The sequence below is a fragment of the Stenella coeruleoalba genome (genome assembly GCF_951394435.1).
Source record: "Stenella coeruleoalba genome assembly, chromosome: 2".
In the NCBI taxonomy this organism is placed as follows: domain Eukaryota; kingdom Metazoa; phylum Chordata; class Mammalia; order Artiodactyla; family Delphinidae; genus Stenella; species Stenella coeruleoalba.
The window spans coordinates 173,786,987-173,813,549 of NC_137147.1; the positions used below are offsets into that span (position 1 = coordinate 173,786,987).

Below are 26,563 nucleotides of genomic sequence, written 5' to 3' on the forward strand. Positions count from 1 at the left end.
TTGGCAACATGGATATTAAATATGGGGAGGAAGGAATGCTCTGTTTGCTTTACTTCAAGTTATAATGAATAAGAATCAAATCCTGCGCAATAATGTCAAAAAGAACTGGGAGCTGGGAAGCATGAAGTCGAACAATAGCAGTGGGAGGGGCTCAGTGTGGGGTTGCCAGGCTGGCAGAATAGCAACGGAAAGTGGTGAGTAACAGCTTGTGGATGAGAGACACCTAAAACCCAGGACTCGGACTCGCCTGTGATGTATGTTCCACCTGGCGACTCTGAACTTATTCCAGTGTCCCAGCTATCGGCAACCACAGAAGAGCTTTCCCACCCCCAGGTCTCCTCCATCTCTGTCCCACTCAGCTCAAGGTAAACCACGCCTCTCTAGAACCAGTGGGAACATAACTAAACTCAATGGTTATCTGGTCCCAACACTTAGGTTTTAAATGATGACAAATGAATCAGAATCACTCAAGAAGTCAGGGGCCTCTCCCACCCCTGCTCCTGACACCCCCTTCCCCCAAATAAAAGCAGTATTTTCCAGTCAGCATAAGTTTCCACATTGCAGGTTTATACGTGAGTATTTTTTAAAATAAATTTATTTATTTTTGGCCGCGTTGGGTCTTGGTTGCGGCACGCAGGGTTTCTCTAGTTGAGGCAAGCGGGCGCTACTCTTCGTTGTGTGCGGGCTTCTCATTTTGGTGGCTTCTCTTGTGGAGCATGGGCTCTAGGCACGTGGACTTCAGTAGTTGTGGTACGCGGGCTTCAGTAGTTGTGGCTTCTGGGCTCTAGAGCGCAGGCTCAGTAGCTGTGGCTCGCGGGCTCTAGAGCGCAGGCTCAGTAGTTGTGGCTCGCGGGCTCTAGAGCGCAGGCTCAGTAGTTGTGGCATATGGGCTTAGTTGCTCCGTGGCATGTGGGATCTTCCCAGACCAGGGCTCGAACCCGTGTCTCCTGCATTGGCAGGCAGATTCTTAACTACTGCACCACCAGGGAAGTCCTATACATGAGGATATTAACATCTAACCAAATCCATTATTTTCTGATTCATACTTGAACTGAAATGATAATAATACTTTATAATTAATTTTTTTAACCATTAGATTACTTCCCTAATGGTGGAAACTTTCCCACCGAAATACAGCCATAGGGCTTCTGTGCTCCACCCTCCCAAGGGATTTGAAGTCATTGTCTAAAGAAGTCATGCACAAGCCCTAAATTTCCCCACAGACCTATGATTTACCTTGAAAACCACCTAAGTTTTTCTTATTCTACATCATAATAGATCTGGGCTTATTTTAATATAAAATAAGATTTTAAACCATTAACTATCAGGAAAGCTGAAATGAACATAAGTGATATCATATATTAGGGTTATAAAAATTTAAGAACATAGACTCACATAAATATGTAGAAAATAACAGTGTTTTCTCACTGCTATACAAGTCATGATTGGTAATTACTAAGGAGAGCTGCCCAGAATAGTGTCAAAGACTTGGTATAGTATAACATTTGGGGCCACTTTTGGTATAAATTTACTGAGACAGTGGGGTTGAATGGTACACTGAAAAAGTTCCCAATCCACTATATCGTCACCATCTTGCGAAGTATTCATCAACATTTTCTGTGAGGAAAGATGGTGGGTCCTTAGATAGTGTCCTTAATTTTACCATCAGTGTGATGATTTTTATTACACATCAAATACTTAAGAGTCCCGAACACATTATAGTTCTCTCAGTTCATTCTCTTTAACTCTCAAGCCTTTTTTCATTGCAGGGATCTTGTCATGTTTAGGTTTATTTTTTTAATGTAATTTTGCCTTGAGATTGTTGAGAGTGTCAGGCCTTGGAAAAATATCTGCCTAAATAAACCAATTTTGAGATATTTAAAAAAATTTATTACTATGTTTAACCAGTGGTGCACTATTTTTAAAAAAGCCCTGACATGTTGTTTGCCAATTACAGTGGTGTAAATAGTCCCACCATGGCCGATTTCTAGCTGTCAACACGCATCACTGAATAGGAAGTTGGGATAAAATAGCACACGTTGGTATGAGGAGGCAGGACCAGCAGACTCTGGAACAGCAGTGACGTTAACCTATATGGAAAGATGCACACAACCTGTACATATAAGTTAACAAATTCTTTTAGAGAGAATACCCATATAACTCCACCAAGGTCAGGAAATAGAACACTGTCAGTGCCCCAGACGTCTACCGCATGCCCTTTCCCATTTATAACCTCTTCTTCCCCGTGAGAGTTAACCGTACCCTCCCTTTTATGGTGATCTCTCCCATGATATTCTTTATACTTTTACCACCTAGGTATACATCCCTAATCATTCTGACTTATTTTGGCCTATTTTGAACTTTATGAAAATGGAATCATACCCTATATCTTCTTCTGTCCTTTGTTTACTTGGCTCAATGTTACATTTGTGAGATTTACCCATGTTGGTGCACGGAGCTAGAGTTCGTTCACTTTTACGGCTGTCTAGTGTTCCAAAGTCTGAATCTACTGGATGATGTGCTGGAACCGGCTTGTACTGGCTCAGAGGAGCTGACTGTTGAATGTTCAGGACTTTTGCAAGCTGGTTGATACCATGTTGGGAGCTTGAAATTGGCCATGAATGGGAGTATTTACATCACAGAAATTGGCAAATGCTACAAACCAGGGTTTTCCCCCACTGTTGTTAAACATCTTCCAGCATGCCCCTGAATCTACTGTAATGCATTTATCCGTTCTACAGTAAATGGACGTTTGGTTTGTTTCCAGTTTTTGCCAATGAATATTCTTACCTGTGTCCTGGTACATAGGTACTCACATTTCTGAAGGCTAGACTATCCCTCAGGAGGGAAGTTGTTGTTAGGTCATAGGGTATGCCCATGTTCAATCGTAGTCAGTAATGTCAAATTTTCCAATTATTTCCATTTACATGGAACTCCAGCAGCTTTGAGAATTCCTGTTACTCAATATTATTGCCGTCCTTGGAACTGCCAGACTTTTAAATTTTTACCAAAATAGTGTTCGTCCACTTATGTATCATTGTACATATGTGATACTTATGTATCCTAATAGTTTTAGGTTGCAGTTTCCTGATAGCTAGTGAGCTTGAGCACCTTTCCTTAGGTTATTGGCCCATTTGAATGTTTTCTTTGTAAAGTATTAATACTTAAGTCCTTTGCCGATTTTTTTTTACCGTCTTTTGTTGATTTTCAAATTTCTTTATACTGATATTTTAATATAAGCATCTAAGGCTATAAACTTCCCTGTATTCCTTATCTCTTGCTTGAAGTTTATTAGCATAGTTGCTTTGCCATTAACAAAAAGTCTTGTTTATGGTTAATATGGGTGCCTTAGTATAGACGTTATGTTTACTGTGATCGTCTCGTGAATTTGGCTTGACATCCTTTAAACCTCTCTGGAATCACTTTATTCCTCTTCATTCTGAGCCATAATTTAAAGACGGAGTGTAGAGATTCTTTCCATTTCTCTGAGGCTTAAAGAGGCAGGAAGAAGAGGGGAAATTTTGCACGGGTTGTATATGGGGTCCTGTACTATCCCCTCCAGCCTCAGATACTTGTAAATGTCCTGAGCCCACTCTTTGTAGCCAGTGTATTGCCTTCTCTTGGGTGCTGGAAACTTCCTGTAACCCAGCACAGTGCACTGGAAGATGGCAAGTCTTGAATGCCCTTCTAGACACCTGCTAGGTCCCACTGAAGGCTAATGGTAAAGGGAAAGAAGGAAGCAAAATATTATTATATAATAAAAAGACATATGTCTTAGTCCACTTGAAACTGCCATAGCAAACTCTCATGGACTGGGTGGCTTAAACAACAGACATTATTTCTCACAGCTCTGGAGACTGGGAAGTCCAAGATGAAGGTGCTGGCAGGTTCAGTGTCTGGTGAGGGCCCACTTCATAGACAGATGTTTTCTCACTGTGTCTTCACATGGCACAAGGGGCAAGAGAGCTCTCTGGGGTCTCTTTTATCAGAGCACTAAGCTTACTCTGTTGCTTCACCATCCCACTAGTGCCCTGTCTAACTGCATGGCCAGGAAGAGCTCAACACCACCACCCTCAGCCAATGAGAAGGGGGGAAAAATGAGTGATGGGCATACAGCTCCCATGTAAGTGCCCAACCATAATTGCATACATCACTTGTGCTCATCCTATTGGACAGAACTTAGTCATGTGGTCACACCTAGTTGCAAGGAAGGCTGGGAATTGTAGTCTTTACCTGGGGGGCTAAAATTGAGGGGTTCTAGTAATGAAAGGAAGAGGTGGGGGAAGATCTGTTGGGAGTCAAGAAACAGTATTTCCACAGGTACTCAGCCAAGCTGCCTGGTGACGACATTAAGAGATCACCAGGCACCTCACCCTGCCTCTACCTCTGGTCTCACTTTCCCCTGTAAGTTTTCTTCTTCCCTTCCTGTACCTGCTCTTATCTCCTTCTCAGGTTCTGCTAGCCCTTTGGATATCAGGCCCTCAGAAATAGCTCAGGTAAGTTCTATCAGAGCCCCCAAGGCTCTATAAAGTAGGAACCATGGCAAAACCTAAGGACCTCTTGAGGCACGTTATACCCATCATGTTCTGTGGCCTTCATCCTTTGGTTGCATGGTGAGCCATCAGAACTCTAGTTTTAATTTTTCTGATATTTGGGTTTTGGCCTTGGAAAATGAAGCTGCTTGGGGGAAAGGAAGAGAGACTAGAAAATGGGGCTGGCCCACCTACAATAGAAGGTATAGAACATGGGTTCTCAATGTTAGGGTCACCCAGGGAACTTCAAGGGACCACCAAGGCTGAGAACCACTGGTGTAGATTGTAGAGAGCACATACCCCATGTTTTGCAAACCCAGCTTCACAAGCTCATAGATGGGGTGACAAAGGTCAATATGACCCATCAGTGACTATGTTTCAACTTTGACTGCTCAGAACTATGTCACCCCACCCTAGGAGCCTTCTGGAAATGTTTGTGCATCCTGAAAGACCATTTAGGGTGTGAGCTAGAAACTAGAATCCTCAGAAACAATCCAGCTACCTGGGAGTAAAAAGCACACCAGTGAATATGATTCCTATTTCAGGTGCCACATCTGTCACAGCTTCCCCTCTGCTCCCTTTTCTGAGCAGCTTCTCTTGTCCCCAGGGCCAGATCTTTTTAAAAAATTTCTATTTTTACCCACTCCTGGGCATATACCCAGAGAAAACCATAATTCAAAAAGACACACGCACCCTAATGTTCATTGCAGCACTATTTACAATGGCCAGGTCATGGAAGCAACCTAAATGCCCACTGACAGACGAATGGATAAAGAAGATGTGGTACATATATACAATGGAATATTACTCAGCCATAAAAAGGAACGAAACTGGGTCATTTGTAGAGATGTGGAAGGACCTAGAGACTGTCATACAGAGTGAAGTAAGTCAGAAAGAGAAAAACAGATATTGTATATTAATGTATATATGTGGAATCTAGAAAAATGGTACAGATGAACTGGTTTGCAAGGCAGAAATAGAGACACAGATGTAGAGAACAAACATATGGACACCAAGGGGGGAAAGCAGGGGTGGTAGTGGTGGTGTGATGAATTGGGAGATTGGGATTGACATATATACACTAATATGTATAAAGTAGATAACTAATAATAACCTGTATAAAAAAATAAAAATTCAAAAAGTTTTTCTATTTTTATCTCCTATAACTTTTTTATTGGAGTATAGTTGATTTACAATGTTGTGTTACTTTATGTTGTACAGAGAAGTGAGTCACTTATACATATACCACTCGTTTTTAGATTCTTTTCCCATATAGGCCATTACAGAGTATTGAGCCGAGTTCCCTGTGCTATACAGTAGGTCCCTATTAGTTATCTATTTTCTACATAGTAATGTATATATGTCAGTCCCAATCTCCCAATTTATCCCTCTCCTGGTAACCATAAGTTTGTTTTCTATGTCTGTGAGTCTGTTTCTGTTTTGTAACTAAGTTCATTTGTATCATTTTTTAGATCCCACATTTAAGTGATATCATATGATATTTGTCTTTCTCTGACTTCACTGAGTATAACAATCTCTAGGTCTATCCATATTACTGCAAATGGCATTATTTCGTCCTTTTTTATGGCCAATAGTCCATTATATGTACATGCCACGTCTTTATCCATTCCTCTGCTGATGGACATTTAGGTTGCTTCTATGTCTTGGCTATTGTAAATAGTGCTGCAATGAACACTGGGGTGCATGTATCTTTTCAAATTATGGTTTTCTCCAGATATATGCCCAGGAGTGGGATTGCTGGATCATATGGTAGCTCTATTTTTAGTTTTTTAAGGAACCTCCATACTGTTCTCCATAGTGGCTGTACCAACTTACATTCCCACCAACAGTGTAGGAGGGTTCCTTTCTCTCCACACCCTCTCCAGTATTTACTGTTTGTAGATTTTTTGATGATGGCCATTCTGACCGGAGTGAGGTCATACCTCACTGCAGTTGAGATATGCATTTCTCTAATAATTGGTGATGTTGAGCATCTTTTCGTGTGCTTTTTGGCCATCTGAATGGCTTCTTTGGAGAAATGTCTATTTAGATCTTCTGCCCACCTTTTGATTGGGTTGTATTTTTTCTTTTTTGATATTGAGCTGCATGAGCTGTTTGTGTATTCTGGAGATTAATCCCTTGTCGGTCGCATCCTTCGCAAATATTTTCTCCCATTCTGAGGGTTGTGTTACATTTTGTTTATGGTTTCTTTTCTGTGCAAAAGCTTTTAAGTTTAATAAGGTCCCATTTGTTCATTTTTGTTTTATTTCGATTACTCTAGGAGGTGGATCAAAAAAGACATCGCTGCGATTTATGTCAGAGAGTGTTCTGCTTATGTTTTCCTCTACGAGTTTTATAGCATCTGGCCTTACATTGAGGTCTTTAATCCATTTTGAGTTTAGTTTTGTGTATGGTGTTAGAAAATGATCTAATTTCATTCTTTCACATATAGCTGTCCAGTTTTCCCAGCACCACTTAATGAAGAGACTGTCTTTTCTTTATTATATTTTCTGGCTTCCTTTGTCATAGATTAGCTGACCATATGTGCGTGGGTTTACCCCTGGCCTTTCCTGTTCCATTGATCTATATAACTGTTTTGTGCCCAGGGCCATATCTAATGCCCTGATATTGCTGCCAACAGGAAGGGGCAAGAGGGATAAGGGGACAGGTGGCGAACTGGGGGCTGGTTTACTGAGGGATGTGGGAACACCCTGGAGTGGTTCCCACCCCTTGTGTGCCCTCTTGTTGCCTCAGGTGTCCCTCTTCTTGTGAAATAAACAGGTCGAGGGGCAGAAAGCTGCCATTTGAAAGTCCACTAGAATCTGGACTGAGCTGGTTGCTGTACTCGGGCAGCCGAACCCCCACCAGGAAGATGACAGGCTGATGGTCAGCACACAGGGGGTTCAGAGGACAGTGCAAGGCTCCCCATCAGGTGTCCTTCTATACGCACAGTATCCTCTTAGATGGGTTCCTGGAAATCGCTTTTTCTTGGTCACTTGCTCATTCTCCTTCCTTTACACCCTTCTGTGCACCTGACCTGATCCCGGATCCCATGTGCCTCTGTTCCTGTGTCCAAGTCTGGGCCACCTATGCCTGGTTCTGTCTTAGAAGGGCTGCGACTGTCCATCCATCACGAGATCCTTCAGGCACAAGCGCCCTCAAGACCCACACCTCTCACCTACCAAGGTGGCTTCCTTCACATAGCATCAGGCTGGGCGTTATTGTGCTGAACGACCCCCGTGGACAGGCTGGGATCTGGGAGGGACACACAGAGGAGAGAGTAGGTAGAAGAGGCAGGGAGGCCAGTCCTGCCCCACACCTCAGCCTGTGTGACAGAGGAGCAGCTCTGGGCTGATGGTGTGGGGTGACGTGAACCACAGGGGGCTGGAACCGTCTGCAGGAGCACAGCTGAGCTGCCCTGGGCCCCAGAGTGAAGCAGAAGGTGAGTGACTCAAGGTGCATGATCGTCCTCTGGGAATTCTTAGAAAAATGGGTGTCGATTCACAGAGTTTTTCACAGTTTTCCAATTCTGGGAATTTCCCAAGAGGGGGGCATATAGAATTTTATTTCCATTGAAAAATGTCTCTAGGTGACTTAGAGCTATTCCAATTATAAATGTACTCCTAAATAGAATAAAACTAAATTACAAAAAATTTTAGAGTGGGAGACACAGATCTTGAAGGGAATCACTTCCTGAAGTGAACAGTCGTGTGTGAGGAGAGTGATCATCTCTGCGGAGTGATGGGCACGTCGAGAGGAGGGGAATGTCCTCAGACAGTCCCTCCCCTGCACACCTGTGCTCCCAATGCATAGCTCTTCCCTCCTTTACACTTTGGATATTTCCATTTGTTCCTTCCATGCCAACTCCATGTCTCATTTGACTGGCGCGACCACTAAAAATTGTCTCAGTTTTTGGCTTCAGTGGCTTTTTTCTTAGGTATCCTTTCATCATTCTGAAGGCAGTGTATCTGCCCCATTAGCGTCACGTCACTCCCAAAAGCCCCGGGCTCAGCTCACCTCTCGCACCTCTTCTCCCAGTTATAATCCCTGCTAAAAAGAGCTTTTGGCTCCCTTTTGCATAATAAGGACCCTCAAATCTACTATATGAGTAGCCTTCAGTGCTACTCAAAGTGTGGTTTCTGAGAAGAGAAAAATAGTGGAAACATCCAGAAAGTTTTTAGCAAGTTGACTTTGCTATAACATCCAAGTGGGTGATTTTGAACTTTACATGCTATTCCCAGTTGCCAGCTCCCTTCCAGTGGTTAAAATGGGCCCTGGAGTTGCTAAAGTGGTGTGCTGAGGATGCAGGTTCCTAATGCATTATAGTGGCAACACGGAGGAAGTAGGATGACCTATGACCTATGTCTTGGTTTGCCTGGGAGAGTCCCAGCTTGTAACTGTTGTCCTAGCATAATTATGTCAGAGTGTCCCTATTCAGTCTCAGAAGTGTCCACGTTTGGACAGTAAATTAAATGGCCACTCTCCCTGATCCCCATCCACATTGCATGGCCTCTGTGTTCACCCTCATCTCGTCGCCCCAAATTGCATAAGAAGCCACGGTGATTTCAGAGGAGGCCAGAGAAATGCTCCATCCAATTCAAGTACGTTTCTTCTTCAGGGATCTCATCCTCGGATTCATTTTCTTTATACGCGCTGGGTGCCTTGTGAGTTATATTCCAGTCATTACTGAGAAAGCCCCCTGGTGGGATCAGAGAGCCTTGCTCCATAAGCAACTTTCTGCGATGAGACGTCACAGGAGTCAAGAGCCAGAGGATGCAAGGAGATGGAGAAAGGGTGATGCCTTCTTTTCACTCTGAGTTGACTGATGTTCTCTGTACATGACGATCTGTAGTTACTGCCTATGTGGTCCCTCGGGAAGAAACTAAAAGTCCAACTTGTCTACAAATACATGCCCTTAACCTGTTACTATGTCTAAAATTCCTACTTCACAGCTACTCTTTCAGTTGAATCCCAAACTCCCAATCCTTCCCTCCCACACTCCCCTCCCCCTTGGCAACCACAAGTCTGTTCTCTATGTCTGTGAGTCTGTTTCTGTTTTGTAGATAAGTTCACCTGTGTCATATTTTAGATGCCACATATACGTGATATCATGTTATTTGTCTTTCTCTTTCTGACTTACGTCACTTAGTATGATAATCTCTAGTTGCATCTGTGTTGCTGCAAATGGCATTATTTCATTCCTTTTTATGGCTAATATTCCACTGTGTGTGTGTGTGTGTGTGTGTGTGTGTGTGTGTGTGTGTGTGTTTATACACACATATACCACATCTTTATCCATTCATCTGTCGATGGACATTTAGGTTGTTCCCATGTCTTGGCTATTGTAAATAGTGCTGCTATGAACATAGGGGTGCGTGTATCTTTGTGAACTATAGTTTTGTCTGAATATATGCCCAGGAGTGGGATTGCTGGATCATATGGCAACGCTAGTTATTTGAGGAACCTCCACACTGTTTTCCACAGTGGCTGCACCAACTTACATTCCCACCAGCAGCGTAGCAGAGTTCCCTTTTCTCCACACCCTCTCCAGCATTCATTGTTTGTAGGCTTTTAAATGATGGCCATTATGACCGGTGTGAGGTGGTACCTCATTGTAGTTTTGATCTGCATTTCGCTAATAATTAGTGGTATTGAGCACCTTTTCGTGTGCCTATTACCCATCTTTATGTCTTCTTTGGAGAGATGTCTATTTAGGTCTTCTGTCCATTTATTGATTGGGTTGTTTGGGAATTTTTTGTTATTGAGTTACCTGGTAGTTGGTTTTGAGCCAAAGTACAAAAGAACTGAAGGATGAGAAGCGATAATTGGCTGTTGTTTAAATATGTATTTATTTATTTTGGCCACGCTGGGGCTTTGTTGAGGCATGCGGGATCTTTAGTTGCGTCATGCACACTTTTTAGTTGTGGCATGTGGACTCTTAGTTGCAGCATGCATGTGGGATCTAGTTCCCTGACCAGGGATTCCACCCGGGTCCCCTGCATTGGGAGCGTGGAGGCTTAGCCACTGGACCGCCAGGGAAGTCCCGGCTGTTGTTTAAAACTGTGGACATTCAAATGACTTTTCTCCTTTGTATTTTCATAGAATGCTAAGAAAGGCTGTAGTGGATTTTGCACGGCTTGGATTATCAAAGATGGAAACTAAATTGTCTTAATCAGGATAGCCTCCCCATTGCCCTTCAACTCACCCTTTTTTCTCCCTTTCCTTAAAACACCAACAGTATTCTTGCCTTTTAGGGAGGTCCTTCTTCTGAAGAGCAACTTCTTCACTCCTAGACATGTGGCTCAGTGCAGCCCTGAGCAGTTCCCAGGGTTGGAGCTCCTGTGTGTGGACCTTCCTAAGAACCTTGTAATGAGGAGTTAGGGACCCTGCGTGGTATGGGCTCACACGCTGACTTCTGCAATGGACTGTAGTGGAGCGATGCTGGCTTTCTCATGTGCAAATGTGCTGTTTTACAATCTCAGGTAGAGAATGGAGCTGTTATAAAACTAAGCTCTACTTACAAGTTGAACTCAAGCATCAGCGCCCTTCTTTTCAAGGCTCCCCACTTTCCAGTGCATATGGCAAAGGTGTAGGTGTTAGCTTCGGTGTCTCCTGAGGGGACTCTTGGTATTACTCCTGGAGTCTGAGAGCTCTTCCATCCCTCAGGGATCCCACTTTCCTGCTGGCGTGGATGCACCTTTTTGATAGGGTGCCATTCCCTGCCCCTGGGTACCAGCGGAAGGAGGGATGAGGAATCAGTCAGAATTCCCCTCACTGCCCCATCACATTAGGGTCCACACCAGCACCACACAAGACTGAAGTCTTCACAAAACCATTTCATGACACTTGACCTAACAATATGAAAGAGGATGACTAAATAAGACTTCCCCCATAGTTGACGGAAAAAATATCTCAAAACTTAACCCTCCATGGACAATAAATTACCTGCTTTAAGAATGAGGAATGTTTTTTTAATGTACTGACATGGAAAATCTCCAATATGTATTTTTAAATAAGGAAAGTACAGAGTAGTGTTCTCTGTGTGTGTGTGTGTGTGTGTGTGTGTGTGTGTGTGTGCGCGTGCGCGTGTGTGCGCGTGCGCGTGCATGTGTGTGTATGTGATAAGATACACAAGAAACTGATAATTTTGGCTGGTTCTGGAGAGGAAACCAGATGGCTGGGGTATTTGGGTAGGACTTTTCCTTATACTTCCTTTGCCACCTTTTGAATTTGGGATCATGTGAATGTATTAATAATTCAAAAATTAAAGCTAAAGTTATCAGTTTTTGTTTAACATAGCTGGAGCTGGATTTTCTGTCATTTGCAACCAAAGAAACGTGACTGGGCTACCTTTATGGCTATATATTTAGTTTGCTCTGTCCACAAGGCAGGTATCTGTTCCTCACATATGAAACACTCAATGTTACTTATTTCTTTTTAGTTCCGTAGTGAGTTCTGTATGGATTTCTTCATGTTACCACCTGCTGCCTTGTGCCTTTTACTGAAGGGTTTGGGTAATTAAATGGAATTTCATCCTAGGGGTGGGCGCAGTACCTTATAATTATGTGCTAAATATGACTTTCCTCAAAGTCCAAGAGGAAAATAGTTAAGAAGTGAAGCCTTACCAGGGAATCCCCTCAACGGAATATTCCTTTTCCTGCCCAGTTCCCAAAGGGAAATGTTTCAGCTCTACAATCTTCCAACATGTGGGAATCTCCACCCACCTAGAGTGTGTACTGCAAAGCCTTAGTACATGTGAGGGCTCCTGAAACAGAAGCTCTTATTAGTATTCCTACTCTGCAATTCACTTGAGGGCCAAGAGACTCCCTGGGAATCAGATATCTAAAAGTTCACAAGCCAGGGCCCATCACTTACTAGCTATCTGAGTGGGAGGAAGTTAGCCTTTCTGACCTTTATTTTTCTCATCTGTAAAATAAGTTTCCATTTTATATTTGTAAAATACTTGCTCCAGGATGGTTATGGGGATCCAATGAGACAACGGAGAAAAAGCATTTAACCCAGAGTCTGGTGCAGAGTAAATAACAAACAGCTCAAGACCTCACAGTGGCGAGGCGTCTCCATGTGCATCACGAGCCGTTAGGCACACTTCTGTATTCAGAGGATAGCTGTGTGCCGCTCAGAGTGCAACTCTTCAGTGGTGCTGAACTTCTTCTTTTTAATAACATGGGTTTTATAACCATGCTCCCCACAGCCTAGCCTTCATTTTCTGTGCCTCACAGTAACCTTTTTAAGGAAAGAACTACTTGGCAGTATCAAACAAGGCCAGCTGCCCTAAATTAAAAATTTTAAACATTTAGTCTGGTTCTACACTGAAGAGAGCTCTCTGATATCTGGAGAAGTTTTTCTTTTCCTTTTGGAAAGTGAAGCATTTTGTTCTCTGAGTGATTGGATATAGGCCTAGATTGTCAAATGATTACCACAGTAAATTTAGACTATTCATTTTTCTTCTTGTGAAAAGATCTTTGAAGATTTACTCTCTTAATTTTGAAATATGTAGTATCCCATTGTTAACTATTGTCACCATGCTGTATATTACATCCCCAGGACTTACTTATCTTATAATAGAAGTTTGTACCTTTTGACCACATTCATCCAGTTTGCCCACTTTCATCCAGTTTGCCCACTCCCTCCCCCTGCCTCCGGAAACCACCAATCTGTTCTTTGTATCTGTAAGTTCAGTTTCTTTTTAGATTCTATCTATGAGTGAGATGATACAGTATTTGTCTTTCCTTGTCTGACTTATTTCACTCAGCGTAAAATCCTCAAGGTCCCTGCTTGTTGTCCCTAATGGCAGGATTTCCTTCTTTTTTATTGTTGAATAATATTCATATGTTTATGTGTATATATATGTATGTATTTGTATACACATCATATCTTCTTTTTCCAGTCATCTGTTGAGAGACACTTAGATTGTTTCCATGTCTTGTCTATTGTAAATAATGCTGCAGTGAACAGGGGGGTACAGAGAGCTTTTCGAGAGAGTGATTTTTTTTCTTTCATAATTGAGATTTTATTGGTTGTTTTGAGGATGAGTGCACAGACATTTCAATTTGTCCACAATTCTCAACATACGTACCAAAAATCTAAAAAATCATGTAGTTGTGATTCTTTTCTACACAGTCATTGCAGTGACTTTCCAGCTTAAAATTTGGAGGCAAATTTCCCTTAACAGGACATCAAGTACCAACATCTTCAGATATTGGCATGTTGTTACATCGTAAGTCCTACTAATTCACAATTTAATATCACATACCCTACATAGTCAAATTGTCGATCATTCACAGCACATTAACAAAGTTACTAGGAAAACCGGACTACCGCCACCAAGGATGTTACAGAGTGCACAGAATTCTGACCAGGAGAGCCAAGATCAAGGAGTGGGTGGCTCGCTTTAGGAAACAATTCTACCAGAAACAACATGGGAAGAGAAGCAATTTAAAGTGTTCAGGACATTAAATGCACAACTGACTCCAAACTGCCATTTAGTGTGCTTTGTATTATAGGATAGAAGGGCTACCCCCCCCCATCTATGGAATGTTAAGCTCACACCCAAGACAATCAAAGCCTCCCATATTCAATATCCCACTATTTTCTGGTTGTACCAAAAAATAAGCAACCAGCAAATGATTTCACCTCTTAAGAATAAAAAAAAAAAAGCATTTACAGTTAAAAAATGGGATGAGGTAGGATTCCCTCGTTTTTAAAAATGTTTCTAGAACTACTAAAAAACTTGCATTTACAAAATAGTTGATAAAAATGTTCCCCTGGAAGGTACAAGAAGGGAGACAGGGACCACTGATGGGACCGGGTGCGTGGTATTAATCAGACTTGGCTTCTTTCTCTGCTGCTTTATCAGAGGCTGGGGGCTCCTCGTTTTTAGTTTCTCTGTTTTCCGCAGGTAAGTCGTCTTCAGTCTCTTGGTTAGCCACTTCGGCCTGTTTTCCCTTTGCTCCCCTCTTCACTTTTTTTGCTCCCCTTTGCACTTTTTTGTCTGAAGATGTATCCTTTCCTGCCGCCTGTTTTGGGCTTCGTTCCCACTTCTGCAGGAGCGGGTGTAGCTGACAACCTCGCCCATCTCCCCTCGGGCTCCTCGTTTGCCGCCCCCGTGGCGGAGCTGACCTTTGGCGAAGCTGGGATGGCTGGCCGCTGCCGTTCCTCCTGCTGCCCGAGCTGCTTGGGGACCCGCTTGAGATAGTGATTTTGTTTCTTTTGGATAAATTCCCATAAGTGGGGCTGCTGTATCACATGGTCGTTCTCTTTTTAATTTTTGGAAGAAACTCCGTACTGTTTTCCATAGTGGCTGCACCAGTTTACATTCCCATCAACAGTGCACAAGTGTTTCCTTTCTCCACATCCTCTCCGGTATTTATTTCTTGTCTTCTTGATAATAGCTATTCTAACAGGTATGAGGTGACATCTCATTGTGGGATTGATTTGCATTTCCTGATTATTAGTGATGTTGAACACTTTTTCATGTATCTGTTGTCCATTTGTATGTCTTCTTTGGAAGAACGTCTATTCAGTTCCATTTTTTTTGTTTCTTTTTTTATATTGCGAGTTCTTGTTAGTCATCAAATTTATACACATCAGTGTATACATGTCAATCCCAATCGCCCAATTCAGGACACCACCATCCCCACCCCACCGTGGTTTTCCCCCCTTGGTGTCCATACGTTTGTTCTCTACATCTGTGTCTCAACTTCTGCCCTGCAAACCAGTTCATCTGTACCATTTTTCTAGGTTCCACATACATGCGTTAATATACGATATTTGGTTTTCTCTTTCTGACTGACTTCACTCTGTATGGCAGTCTCTAGATCCATCCACGTCTCAACAAACGACTCAATTTCGTTCCTTTTTATGGCTGAGTAATATTCCATTGGATATATGTGCCACAACTTCTTTATCCATTCATCTGTCAATGGGCATTTAGGTTGCTTCCATGACCTGGCTATTTTAAATAGTGCTGCAATGAACAATGGGGTGCATGTGTCTTTTTGAGTTATGGTTTTCTCTGGGTATATGCCCAGTAGTGGGATTGCTGGATCATACAGTAATTCTATTTTTAGTTTTTTAAGGAACCTCCATACTGTTCTCCGTAGTGCTGTATCAATTTATATTCCCACCAACAGTGCAAGAGGGTTACCTTTGCTCCACACCTTCTCCAGCATTTGTTGTTTGTAGATTTTCTGATGATTCCCATTCTAACTGGTGTGAGGTGATACCTCATTGTAGTTTTGATTTGCATTTCTCTAATAGTGATGTTGAGCAGCTTTTCGTGTGCTTCTTGGCCATGTGTATGTCTTCTTTGGAGAAATGTCTATTTAGGTCTTCTGCCTACTTTCGGATTGGGTTGTTTGTTTCTTCAATATTGAGCTGCATGAGCTGTTTATATATTTTGCAGATTAATCCTTTGTCCGTTGATTCGTTTGCAAATATTTTCTCCCATTCTGAGGGTTGTATATTTGTCTTGTTTCCTTTGCTGTGCAAAACTTTGAAGTTTCATTAGGTCCCATTTGTTTATTTTTGTTTTTATTTCCATTACTCTAGGAGGTGGATCAAAAAAGATCTTGCTGTGATTTTTGTCAAAGAGTGTTCTTCCTATGTTTTCCTCTAAGAGTTTTATAGTGTCCGGTCTTACATTTAGGTCTCGAATCCATTTATTTTTGTGTATGGTGTTAGGGAGTGTTCTGATTTCATTCTTTTACATGTATCTGTCGAGTTTTCCCAGCACCATTTATTGAAGAGACAGTCTTTTTTCCATTGTATATCTTTGCCTCCTTTGTCATAGATTAGTTTACCATAGGTGTGTGGGTTTATCTCTGGGCTTTCTATCTTGTTCCATTGTTCTATATTTCTGTTTTTGTGCCAGTACCATATTGTCTTGATTACTGTAGCTTTGTAGTATAGTCTGAAGTCAGGGAGTCTGATTCCTCCATCTCTGTTTTTTTTCCCTCAAGACTTCTTTGGCTATTCAAGGTCTTTTGTGTCTCCATACACATTTTAAGATGATTTGTTGTAGTTCCGTAAAAAATGGCTTTGGTCATTTGATGGGGATTGCATTGACTCTGTAGATTGCTTTGGGTAGTAGAGTCATTTTCACAATATTGATTCTTTCAATCCAAGAACATGGTATATCTCTCCATCTGTTTGTATCATCTTTAATTTCTTTCATCAGTGTCTTATAATTTTCTGCATACAGGTCTTTTGTCTCCCTAGGTAGGTTTATTCCTAGGTATTTTATTCTTTTTGTTGCAATGGTAAATGGGAGTGTTTCCACAATTTCTCTTTCAGATTTTTCATCATTAGTGTATAGGAATGCAAGAGATTTCTGTGCATTAATTTTGTATCCTGCTACTTTACCAAATTCATTGATTAGCTCTAGTAGTTTTCTGGTGGCATTTTTAGGATTCTCTATGTTTAGTATCATGTCATCTGCAAACAGTGACAGTTTTACTACTTCTTTTCCAATTTTTATTCCTTTTATTTCTTTTTCTTCTCTGATTTCCGTGGCTGGGACTTCCAAAACTATGTTGAATAATAGGGGTGAGAGTGGACATCCCTGTCTCGTTCCTGATCTTAGAGGAAATTCTTTCAGTTTTTCACCATTGAGAATGATGTTTGCTATGGGTTTGTCATATATGGCCATTATTATGTTGAGGTAGGTTCCCTCTGTGCCCACTTTCTGGAGAGTTTTTATCATAAATGGGTGTTGAATTTTGTCAAAAGCTTTTTCTGCATCTATTGAGATGATCATATGGTTTTTATTCTTCAATTTGTTAATATGGTGTATCACATTGATTGATTTGTATCACATTGAAGAATCCTTGCATCCCTGGGATAAATCCCACTTGATCATGGTGTATGATCCTTTTAATGTGTTGTTGGATTCTGTTTGATAGTATTTTGTTGAGGATTTTTGCATCTATATGCCTCAGTGATATTGGTCTGTAATTTTCTTTTTTTGTAGTATCTTTGTCTGGTTTTGGTATCAGGGTGATGGTGTCCTCGTAGAATGAGTTTGGGAGTGTTCCTTCCTCTGCAATTTTTTGGAAGAGTTTGAGAAGGATGGGTGTTAGCTCTTCCCTAAATGTTTGACAGAATTCACCTGTGAAGCCATCTGATCCTGGACTTTTGTTTGTTGGAAGATTTTTAATCACAGTTTCAATTTCATTACTTGTGATTGGTCTGTTCTTATTTTCTGTTTTTTCCCAGTTCAGTCTTGGAAGCTTATACCTTTCTAAGAATTTGTCCATTTCTTCCAGGTTGTCCATTTTATTGGCATAGAGTTGCTTGTAGTAGTCTCTTAGGATGCTTTGTATTTCTGCGGTGTCTGTTTTAACTTCTCCTTTTTCATTTCTAATTTTATTGATTTGAGTCCTCTCCCTCTTTTTCTTGATGAGTCTGGCTAATGGTTTATCAATTTTGTTTATCCTCTCAAAGAACCAGCTTTTAGTTTTATTGATCTTTGCTATTGTTTTCTTTGTTTCTGTTTCATTTATTTCTGCTCTGATCTTAATGATTTCATTCCTGCTGCTAACTTTGAGTTTTGTTTGTTCTTCTTTCTCTAGTTCCTTTAGTTGTAATATTTGATTGTTTATTTGCGAATTTTCTTGTTTCTTGAGGTAGTCTTGTATGGCTATAAACTTCCTTCTTAGAACTGCTTTTGCTGCATCCCATAGGTTTTGGATCGTCGTGTTTTCATTGTTATTTGTCTCTAGGTATGTTTTGATTTCCTCTTTGATTTCTTCAGTGATCTCTTGGTTATTTAGTAACCTATTGTTTAGTCTCCATGTGTTTTGTTTTGTTTTTTACGTTTTTTCCCCTGTAATTCATTTCTAATCTCATAGCGTTGTGGTCAGAAAAGATGCTTGATATGATTTCAATTTTCTTAAATTTACTGAGGCTTGATTTGTGACCCAAGATGTGATCTATCCTGGAGAATGTTCCGTGCGCACTTGAGAAGAAAGTGTAATCTGCTGTGTTTGGATGGAATGTCCTATAAATATCAGTTAAATCTGTCTAATCTATTGTGTCATTTTAAAGCTTCTCTTTCCTTATTTATTTTCATTTTGGATGATCTGTCCATTGGTGTAAGTGAGGTGTTAAAGTCCCCCACTATTATTGTGTTACTGTCGATTTCCTCTTTTATAGCTGTTAGCAGTTGCCTTATGTATTGAGGTGCTCCTATGTTGGGTGCATAGATATTTATAATTGTTATATCTTCTTCTTGGAATGATCCCTTGATCATGATGTAGTGTCCTTCCTTGTCTCTTGTAACATTCTTTATTTTAAAGTCTATTTTATCTGATACGAGTATTGCTACTCCAGCTTTCTTTTGATTTCCATTTGCATGGAATATCTTTTTCCATCCCCTCACTTTCAGTGTGTATGTGTCCCTAGGTCTGAAGTGGGTCTCTTGTAGACAACATATAGATGGGTCTTGTTTTCGTATCCATTCAGCAAGCCTGTTTCTTTTGTTTGGAGCATTTAATCCATTCACGTTTAAGGTAATTATCAATAGGTATGTTCCTATGACCATTTTCTTAATTATTTTGGGTTTGTTTTTGTAGGTCCTTTTCTTCTCTTGTGTTTCCCACTTAGAGAAGTTCCTTTAGTATTTGTTGTAGAGATGGTTTGGTGGTGCTGAATTCTCTTAGCTTTTGCTCGTCTGTAAAGCTTTTGATTTCTCCATTGAATCTGAATGAGATCCTTGCCGGGTAGAGTAATCTTGGTTGTAGGTCCTTCCCTGTCATCACTTTAAGTATATCATGCCACTCCCTTCTGGCTTGTAGCGTTTCTGCTGAGAAATGAGCTGTTAACCTTATGGGAGTTCCCTTGTATGTTATTTGTTGTTTTTCCCTTGCTCTTTCAATAATTTTGGTTTGTCTGTAATTTTTGCCAATTTGATTACTATGTGTCTTGGCATGTTTCTCCTTGGGTTTATCCTGTATGGGACTCGCTGCACTGCCTGGACTTGGGTGGCTATTTCCTTTCCCATGTTAGGGAATTTTTGACTATAATCTCTTCGAATATTTTCTCTGGTCCTTTCTCTCTCTCTTCTCCTTCTGGGACCCCTATCATGCGAATGTTGTTGTGTTTAATGTTGTCCTGGAGGTCTCTTAGGCTGTCTTCATTTCTTTTCATTCTTTTTTCTTTAGTCTGTTCCACAGCAGTGAATTCCACCGTTGTGTCTTCCAGGTCGCTTATCCGTTCTTCTGCCTCAGTTATTCTGCTGTTGATTCCTTCTAGTGTCGTTTTCATTTCAGTTATTGTATTGTTCATCTCTGTTTGTTTGTTCTTTAATTCTTCTAGGTCTTTGTTAAACATTTCTTGCATCTTCTCGATCTTTGCCTTCATTCTTTTTCCGAGGTCCTGGATCATCTTCGCTATCATTATTCTGAATTCTTTTTCTGGAAGTTTGCCTATCTCCACTTCATTTAGTTGTTTTTCTGGGGTTTTATCTTGTTCTTTCATCTGGTACCTAGCCCTCTGCCTTTTCATCTTGTCTATCTTTCTGTGAATGTGGTTTTTGTTCCACAGGCTGCAGGATTGTAGTTCTTCTTGCTTCTGCTGTCTCCCGTCTGGTGGATGAGGCTATCTAACCATTTTTTTTTTTTTTTGTCATTCATTCGGTAGCCATTTATTGAATGCTTACTGTGTACCAGGCCTTACTCAAGGCTCTGAGGAGGCATCCATGAACAAAGCAGATAAAAATCTCTGCTCCTGTAGAGCTTACATTTAAGATCTATCATAAGGGATGGGATTAGCAATAAATTTACATAAATTCAACCATACCTATCAGCAAAGTGAAAAAGACACATTTAAATAGTTTAATTATTGGTACTACAAAAGTCTACTGTTAATATGTAGTTTTTTATATATATATTCTACTTACTATGTTCATAAAATATTCATACCCATGTATAACTCTACAGGCATTTGAATTGTAAGATTATAGAGATTTCCGAGGACCATTTTGAGCATGCTTGATTCCATCCTTAGCGCAGCCCTAAACACCCACCCACCTTCTGAGCTGTGACTGTGTTGTACCACAGTGGAAACTCTGAGATTGTTGGGCAAAGGAGAACCATTTTAAGTATTTGAGCATGAGAGTGACAGCATGATAAATACATGGCTGGTCGGTTTAGTCTGGTAACAGGGAACAAGAGATAGTACATTCACATAAACATACACAGTCAATCAACAGTGGAATTCATGTCAAGAATTTTAAAAAAGTTCGTGAACCATTTCCCATTGTTTAAAAACAGCTAAAATAGTAAGAGCTTGAGGTCATAAATATTTATAATCAACTCCTGATTATAAAATCTAAAAGAAAAAATCTTAACACATGGGCTTATTCTGACTAAAGGGTTGTCATTTTAATCAATTTTTTCAAAGAGTATTTAAAAAGAACACCTAGTTAAGAAAAAATCATTTTTAAATTTTGCAGTATTGGCAAAGTGATTGGTATACATTAATACCAATCATTTAACACTGAAAACATTCTTGTACAATGTAAAAAAATTTTTGACAGTATGTGACTAGAAATATTCCATTACCATAAAGCTACAAACAGATTTATGCTCCTAAGAGCAAAGTTAGAAAAGCAAAAATAATACTATAACACTGATTAACACCAAGACAGAACTTTTTTGCACTTAGGGCCTGATTGGTTGTATTTAAACATAACCTCTACCAAAAAGGACCAAAATAACACCTTATTTGGTAAAAACAAAGAAAAAAAGGATAAAAATATATACACTGAGGTCTGGAAACTGAAGAATGCCCACTTTAAAACAATAAAACCAGTCGTACCTGTGTTTTAACTAATGTGACATTTGCAAAATACATCCATGCCACTTCTCTTCCTCTTTAGTTCACTTTTACAATGCAGACTGCTCCATTTTTGTTAATGTGTTGTCACACTAGTGTAAATAGATATTCTGAATTACAGGAGTTTGCCATAATGAATCCAGACCATTGGAGCCAGACCCAGTAGCTCAAACAATCTTAGCTGCAGCTCATTCCAACTAGTGAAACACATTATTTATCTGTGTAGTTTTAAAAAACCTTAGCTAGATGAGGGGTGTGTGTGTGTGTGCGTGTGTGTGTGTGCCTGTACACATACAAGTTTGCCAGGGCAGTGGGAGAGTGTCTGCATCCCAGAGAGAGGAGTGATATACAAGCAACCGTACACAATGGCCCCAAAGACTTGGGCAGCCAGACACCGAATTGCCCCCCAAACAAACCTGAGGCTGAGCAATGGGGGAATTACAGGATCTGTGCTCACAACGTGGAATCAGTGAGAGGTTCGGAAAACTAAGACGAAGGCAGGATGCCTCGGCCACAACATTCCCATGACACTGGAGGCTGTGAAGCAGCGACAGGGTTCAGGCAGGGATCAGGGACTGACTCTGGCTGCACTTGGAGGGATTCCCTGGGTCTGCAGCTGAGGATCCCTGGACCTTCCCCAAAGGGCATTGGCAGTGGCCCTCCACCTCTTAGCGAGGACGTCTCACGGATCCCAGGGTCTGAGCCTGGGTATCCCCGCCTCCTGGTCTCAGAGGTTCTCTCAGTACAGATACTATCCCTTCTAGAAGCTTGGCCAAAACCCATCACTACCTTCCACTGCCAACTCAGTCTTAGAAAGGGGTTCTCCTTCTGTCTCTGTGGGGTCCCTGAGTTTGAGGTAATGCCAACGTACCGTACGCTGTGTGGCAGTAACAAAGTCAGGCAGTCCACTGGAAAGCTCAAGCAATCTAGATTCAATATATTAGCCTGTTTCTGCTATCTCAGTAATACCTTTTAGCGAGATAGTTTCTCCACACAACTTATAATGTGTGGGGTAAAGGAAAAAAATATTGCTGGAATATGATAGAAAGATTTTAAAAGTTCAGCACTGAAACTCCTTCTTTAGGGAAGGAAAAGGAGACATATTATGTTCCCACTCTCTATTTCCATCCTTGGCTCTGAGGTACAAGAGCACCAAGGTTCCTGTAGAGCGTGTTAAAGGTTCTCCTGGTCCCTCTACCCACAAAACAATCCTAGGGAAATCCTGAAGCGTCTGCTTCCCAAATCTGTAACCATATCTCTGGGCATGTCTATGTAGCTCTTTAATTCACTTTCAAAATCCATAGCATTTTTAAAACAAAATGACATAGTTGCATTCTTTAAATGCCAGCCATGAAATCATCACTTAAAAAAAAAAAAACTAGTCAGATTATATATACATAAGTCAGATAAAATTCTATCTTTTTTTTAAAAAATTTATTTATTTATGGCTGCGTTGGGCCTTCATTGCTGTGCGCAGGCTTTCTCTAGTTGCGGCAAGTGGGGGCTACTCTTCCTTGCGGTGCATGGGCTTCATTGCGGTGGCTTCTCTTGTTGGGGAGCACAACTGCGCTAGGCGTGCAGGCTTCAGTAGTTGGGACACGCGGGCTTCAGTAGTTGTGGTACACAGGCTCAGTAGTTGTGGCACATGGGCTTAGTTGCTCCACAGCATGTGGGACCTTCCCAGACCAGGGCTTGAACCCGTGTCCTCTGCATTGGCAGGCAGATTCTTAACCACTGTGCCACCAGGGAAGCCCTCTCTCTCTTTTTAAGGAGCTTTATTTGGTCTGCTGAAGACATGCCTATGGCTGCTTCTAAAAGCCCTTAGGGAGAGCCTCAGATGATATCCTGCAGTTGGATAGTTTGCTCCAGTGTTGTCAGGTTCTTAAACTACACTGTAGGTATAAGTTGTTGCATGAAAATCTCCCAAAATGTGCACACTAAATGCAGAGAAAAACCTCATTTATAATTCAGGTGAATTTTCATCACACCAAAATAATCAAACCTGTTCAAACATGTAACTTTTCTCTTTTTTCCCCCATGAACTAAATCCTCTTCTTTAAAAAATGGTCAGATTTGAAGATCAAGTTAAAATCCACCATATTTCAAGTTAAACTCTGAGGGTTTCTATACAACTGTAGCATGATTTCAAATTCATATTGGCATTCATCTTTCTATATTTTCCTGTATTTATCCTAAATAGGCTTCCTGGATCATAATATTTACATAGAAATTGAAAGCGTTTTATATTATATTGCGAAGTTCCAGTAAATTCTGTTTATCAGGGTTTACCCTTAGCTCGATGTCATACAACTTCTGCATGAGGCAAGTATACCGGTAACAAGTTATTTCAAATACAAAACTCTTAGCTCTGTGTCATAATTAAATTTGGGTAAAACTGCAAGCCTTCCACTGAATCATCTCAGCAAGAAGCAACCTTTCTTTAGCCAGGAGGACAGACATTCCCACAGGCTTAGCAAACTCTTCTGATGTTAGAGACCCCTTTTCTGAAACCGTCTCCAAGGCTGAGGCCACCGTTGACTCCTCCTTGTGGGACTGAAGTTCAATTACCATGATGCCGCTGTCAAACACACGGAGGCCGAGAGGTAATTTCAGGGCTTCCAGCATCTTGCATGCATTCACTAAATCTTCTGGTGAGAGCAATTCCATTCCTCGAGCTTGGTTTACTAAACAGTACACCTCTGTGAGTGACATTTATTCCCCCTCGTTCCTCCAAAGGCGCCTGCAATATTCCAGCCAGCTGTTTGGCCAGCTGCATGTGGTACTGTGTGCCTGAGCCGTAGGTTTCTCTGGTAACCGGGTTAGCTATTCCCATGCTCAGTAAGTAGGATTTAAACCTGATGGTCTCATCATCTGTGATGTCACCTTGCTTCTCTTTAATCTTATTAGCGATGGATTTTGATAACACCACCAATTCCCTCAGCCTTGACCATTAGCTTACTGAGGTCTCTGAAGGCCTCAGAAATGTTTGTCAGTTTCTTTTCTTTTTTTCTTCCAGTTTCTTTTCAATACCTACAATTCCTACAGCCCTTATTCTTCCTGGCTGGGGTCCTCTATTTGCTTGTAACGACTGGGAAACTGGCATATTCTCCCACCTTCTCTGTGTCACTTCCTCTGATAAATGCCTGTAAAACTCAATCTGGCCGTGTTCTTCGAAGGAAAGCTTGATGTAGGAGTTCTTACTACTCTGGAATGGGCCAGGTTCTTTGTTAGAAGGAGCTGGGTGAAGATGAACCACTATTTGGGCACTTTTCCCAATTCCAGCTGCCTGTTCTTCAATGAACACAAGTTGGGAAAGAGGAAAGGCCATGCAGCATCATGATTTTTCTGATCTCTCCAAATTAGATGGTGTGTACTAAGAAGGAGGGCCCCAGCATCAAATGTTATCTTCTCGCCATCACAGATGTGCACCCTGCCTCAGTTCCATTTTTAAGTGGATCGTTTTTTGCCCTAATAAGTTGTGTTCTTTATATCTTTTGGATATTAACCCCCTTATCAGATATATGATTTGAAATATTCCCTCCTATTTAGTAGGTTGCCTTTCATTTTGTTAGTGGTTTTCTTTGTTACGAAGAAGCTTTTTAGTTTGAGGTCGTCTCTCTTGAATTTTTGCTTTTGCGGCCTTTGCTTTTGGTGCCAAGTCCAAAAATTATTGCCAAGACCAACTTCAAAGAGCTTACTCGCTATGATTTCTTCTAGGAGCATTATGCTTTCAGGTATTACATTCAAATCTTTAATCCATTTTGAGTTGATTTTTGTGTATGATAGAAGATAGTGATTCCGTTTCATTCTTTTGTATGTGTTCAGTTTTCCCAACACCATATTTTGAAGAGACCATCCTTTCCCCACTGTATATACTTGGCTCCTTTGGTATAAATTAATTGACCAAATACGTGTGTGTTTCTGGAATTTCTACTCTGCTCCACTGATCTATGTGTCTGTTTTTATGTCAATACCATACTGTTTTTATTACTTAGTTTTATAATATATTTTGAAATCAGGAAGCATGATGCTTCCAGCTTTATTCTTTTTCAAGATTGCTTTGGCTATTTAGGGTCTTTGTGGTTCCATACAAATGTTAGGATTGTTCTATTTCTGTGAAAATTGCCGTTGTAAGGATTGCACTGAATCTGTAGATTGCTTTGGATAGTTGGACATTTTAAAAATATTAATTCTTCCAATCCAAGAGCACAGACTATTTTTCTATTTGTGTTTTCTTTAAGTTCTTTCATCAGTGTCTTATATATTTCAGTGCACAGGTCTTTCACCTCCTTGGTTAAATTTATTCTTAGGTGTTTTATTCTCTTTGATAAAATTGTAATTGGGATTGCTTTATTAATTTCTCTCTTTGTTAGTTCATTGCTAGTGTATAGCAACACAACAGATTTCTGTATATTAATTTTGTATACTGCAACCTTACTGAATTCATTTAGTAGTTCTAATAGTTTTTTAGTGGCATCTTTAAGATTTTCTATATATGGTATCATGTCATCTGTAAACAGTGACAGTTTTACTTCTTCCTCTCCAACTTGGATTCCTTTTATTTCTTGTCTGATTGCTGTGGCTAGGACTTCCAATACTGTGTTGAATAAACATGGCGAGAGTGGGCATCCTTGTTCCTGATCTCAGAGGAAATTCTTTCAGCTTTTCACCATTGAGTATGATGTTGGCTATAGGTTTGTCATACATGGTCATTATTATGTTGAGGTTTGTTCCCTCTATACCCATTTTGTCGAGGATTTTTAACATAAATTGATGTTGAATTTTGTCAGTAGTTTTTTCTGCATCTATTGAGGTGATCATATGATTTATTCTTCAATTTGTTAATGTGGTGTATCACATTGATTTGCAGATATTGAACCATCCTTGCATCTCTGGAATAAATCCCCCTTGGTCATGGTGTAGGATCATTTTAATGTATTGTTGAAAATGTTAAAACCGTTGGCTGAGCACCTACTAAAAGGCTGGAATGAGCCTGAATAGTAAAGAAAAGCTCAAAAGCTCAGTATGACCGGAGAGTCGTGAGCAAAGTTGAGAGTCGGGAGCAAGGTGAATGGTCTGAGATAGAGCTGAGAAAAGTATGGATCAATGGCTTTTCAGGGATTATGAAGGCCATGGAAGCCCTTGAAAGGTTTACAAAGGGATTAAGAAGACCT

At 40.7% G+C, this 26,563-nt stretch overlaps 1 protein-coding gene and 2 pseudogenes across 3 annotated transcripts in view; all 3 read right to left on the minus strand.

Moving 5' to 3' along the window:
* Window positions 1-26,563, minus strand: part of LOC307182400 (uncharacterized protein) — a gene marked incomplete at its 5' end in the record, with an annotated part of 119,224 nt that overhangs the window by 16,848 nt on the left and 75,813 nt on the right. The window lies entirely within an intron of this gene.
* LOC307182399 (non-histone chromosomal protein HMG-14-like) lies at window positions 14,081-23,708 on the minus strand (annotated as a pseudogene). Its single transcript has 2 exons — window positions 23,679-23,708; window positions 14,081-14,759 (listed from the first exon to the last, which is right to left on the minus strand). The product of its transcript is annotated as a non-histone chromosomal protein HMG-14-like (transcript).
* On the minus strand, window positions 23,661-24,926 carry LOC307182687 (vacuolar protein-sorting-associated protein 36-like; annotated as a pseudogene). Its single transcript has one exon. The product of its transcript is annotated as a vacuolar protein-sorting-associated protein 36-like (transcript).